The sequence below is a fragment of the Tupaia chinensis genome, unplaced genomic scaffold, assembly GCF_000334495.1.
Source record: "Tupaia chinensis unplaced genomic scaffold, TupChi_1.0 Scaffold146961_1, whole genome shotgun sequence".
NCBI classification, from domain to species: Eukaryota; Metazoa; Chordata; class Mammalia; order Scandentia; family Tupaiidae; genus Tupaia; species Tupaia belangeri.
In genome coordinates this window covers 1065481-1068620 of record NW_006206814.1, presented here as the reverse complement: position 1 = coordinate 1068620, position 3140 = coordinate 1065481, and the positions used below count along the sequence as shown (strand labels likewise).

The 3140-nt window shown below is 62.9% G+C and overlaps 1 protein-coding gene across 1 annotated transcript in view; it reads left to right on the top strand.

The window, feature by feature from the left end:
* Positions 1–3140, top strand: part of RAB6B (RAB6B, member RAS oncogene family) — a gene marked incomplete at its 3' end in the record, with an annotated part of 91074 nt that overhangs the window by 10752 nt on the left and 77182 nt on the right.

The window sequence follows — 3140 nt, the reverse complement described above, 5'->3', positions numbered from 1 at the left end:
GGGCAGCTGAATCTCCCCGAGGCGGCCCTCAGCCCACTGCGTGTCTGCCCGGGTTCTGGCTGAGCACCGAGTCCTCAGGAGGGGAGAACCAGTCAGAGTGGCTGGCTCCCTCCTGCTCTGGGCCCTGGAGACCCTAACGCTCCCCTGGGTCTGCTGTGCGGTGCGTGAGCCCCAGCTCATCTCTGCTTCCCAACACATCCCCCAAGGCTACTGGGCTGGTGGCCCTGTGGGCCAGCGGAGCGCCACCTCCGGCCACAGTTCAGTGACGCTCGCTAGTGACACTCCCGGCCTGGTTAGACCCGCACACGCTGGCGGGGGGCTGCTGGGATGAGGGCGTGGGAGCAGGGCCCCACTCAGAGCCCTCTTGCTGGGAAGTGTCCTCGGCCCACCTGCAGCTGGGCCCTGGGTCTCTCGGCCTCCTCCCTCGTGATGTGCTTGCCTGGGTTGCCAGGCAACAGGGGCACGTATCCTGTCCTTCCTGTTTCGGGACCTTTGTTGAGGACAACAGGGCAGGTGACGGCTCCTGGGAGCATCTCGCCCACGGCATTTTCTTCTGCACCCAGAGATGCAGGTGGGCGAGCACAGAGCCCAGAGGGTCATGTGCTGTCCCATTGGCCAGGAAGGTGTAGAGACGCACCGAGCTCCCTTGCCCACCTCGCGCCATGTCAGGCTGCCTGAGTCCCGGGCTCCCACCCCAGCCCTTCTCTCCCTGCCTGGTGGTGTTGGAGTGCAGGTGGACCATCCATCCCCTCACCAGTGCGGTAGGGTGACCGTTACCTTGTTGGGGCTTCACCACGGCTGGGTGCAGTAGTACATGGCACACGCGAGCTCAAGTGATAGGTAATTCTGTTAATGAAATGGTGACAGCAGCCTCTGTCACCTCCTCCTCACAGGATTGAGGGGAAAGGAGGAGTGCAGGCTCCTGAGGGTCCTTGGCCATTTCTGCAGAGAGCTGTGGGGTCGGCGTGCTCGCAATCCAACAGGCAGGGCTGCTCCCCACTTCACAGGGAAAGAAAGTGGGGCTCAGAGCCGAAGACCTTGATGCAGACAGCAGGACCCAAAGGATCCGAAGCAGTGGCTGCTGACTCCCTGCCTGGTGTTCTCCCCACTCCCCATCCCTGCTCAGAGGCAGGCTGACAGGAAGTGGGGCAGATTGTGCCCTCCTCCCGGGCTGCTGGGGCGCTCCCGAGGGGCCATCTCTTCTCTGCACGCCCATTACTTCCCCGCGAGTGCGCCAGGATAGACGGCCAGGGCAGAGGCTCGCGTGTGGTGACTGTGTCTTCAGGGTTCAGGGCAGCCCTGGCCCAGTTAGCAGGCAGCAAAGCCCAGCCAGTGTGAATGTGAGTATCCTGTGCAGAAGTGAGGCCTCGTGTGTGGTCTGCGAAGGCTTCCCCGAGGAGGCTTTGCACATGGAGCAGGAGTTCGCCGGAAGACCGGGGCAGTGTGGCCAGCCAGTGCTGTGCAGAACTTGGGGTTTCTGGAGAGTCGGGTTCTGGAATGGCGGGGCCCTGGCACAGGGTCCTGGTGGGAGAAGGCGAGCGGACAAGGGTTGGAGCCTGCTGAAGTCAACAGGTGCAGGGCCTAGAGAGCCTCGCATCCCCACATGGGTGGGGGCCTTCCTGGCAGGGAGTGGGAACCCACTGGAGTGTGAGGGGCCAGGAGGGGCATGCTCGTGCCTGGGGTGAAGGTGGGCGTGCACACGGAGGCAGCCTTCCAGGTGGCTGAGTCAGGGCAGGCTGGGACACTCAGAGGTTGGGGTTTAAAGGAGGGTGTGTGGGCGGAGTGTGCTGCCTTCCAGCTCTGAGCTGCGCTGCAGGACATGCATGTTTGGTTGTTCTCCATGCAGCAAGCCCTCGGGAACGATGAAGCAGGGTGGGGATGGGCTTTTGTCCTTCTGTGCGAGACCACCGTTGTACCAAGCCTGGCCACCTTGAGCCTCCCTGCGTCCCGTCTCACAGTGCCCTGGTCCCCTCACTGCTCTGTCCTGGCAGAGGTGTGGTCCGGGGTGGCTGCAGCCTTCCAGACCCTCGCCTTTTCCACCTGCTTAGGCTCGACTGGAATATGACAAGAGCAGTCGCTGGAAGTGTGAGCCCCCTTCCCCGTCCTCTGGCCACTCTCCTACAGAGGCAGCCTGTGAGGTCAGTTTGCACAGTTCCCTGCCCACCAGCCAGCTCTTGGTCTGTCCCACGCGGCCTGAAATCCTGCCCTCAGAGCCCTGATGACCTTCCTTCCTGCCCTTCCCATCTCCTGCCCAGGTGGTGCCTATGAAGGTCCCCGGGCACCAGCCGGCATTCTTTTGCTGGCATGGCTGGTGGGCAGACACGTCTAAGGACACGTGGTTGGGGGGCCCAGCACCTCCCAGTCACAGCCCTGCTGCTCTGAGTAGCTCCAATTCGTGTCTCTGAGGTCAGGCTGGGTGAGGAGAGCCGTCCCCCAGCGTGGTGCTCAGCAGCGGAGTCTCCCAGCCTGGAGTTGCTGGCAGAGAAGAACTGGCATGGAAGCAGGCACTCAGGCCAGCTTGGTCCTGTTCCACCTCCGCCAGTGAGCCGGTGTCCCCACCCTTGGGGCAGCAGGAACAAGACCAAGAGAGCCACCCCTGCTTCAGGATTGCTGAGACAGGTGCCCTTAGAGAACAGAGGGTATTCTATTCCGACCCTGTTGAGTGGGGAGTAGACCCCACAGACTAAACTTAGAACACGTTTTGTTTGCTGTTTATCCTCCTGTCTGATAAAGGCAGAGGGCTGGGGGGCCGGTGGGGAAGAGACCATGTGTCAGAGGACAGGGTGCTCACAGAGACACCACCTCACGGAAGCACGGGACTGGGGTGCACCGCCCACACGGGCTTGCTGGCATGCACTGCGGCCTGGGTGGCAGATGGTTTGCAGTACCAGGCAGGGTGCTGTCCATCCCCGGGGTCTGATCTGAGCCACTTACAGGCTGGAGGTTCTTAGGGAGCACTGGTGAGCCCGGGGACATTTCCTGGTGTGAAGTGCCATGTTTGTGGGTATGAGCCGAGGAGCAGGACTCTGTCTTCCCCTGCCTTGGGGTTGAGGGAGGGCGTGCCTCCGCTCCCTGCCTGGCTGCCTGTGCTGGCCTCCCTCCCCGGGGGGGGGGGTGGCTCTCGCCCACTGGGACCCCCC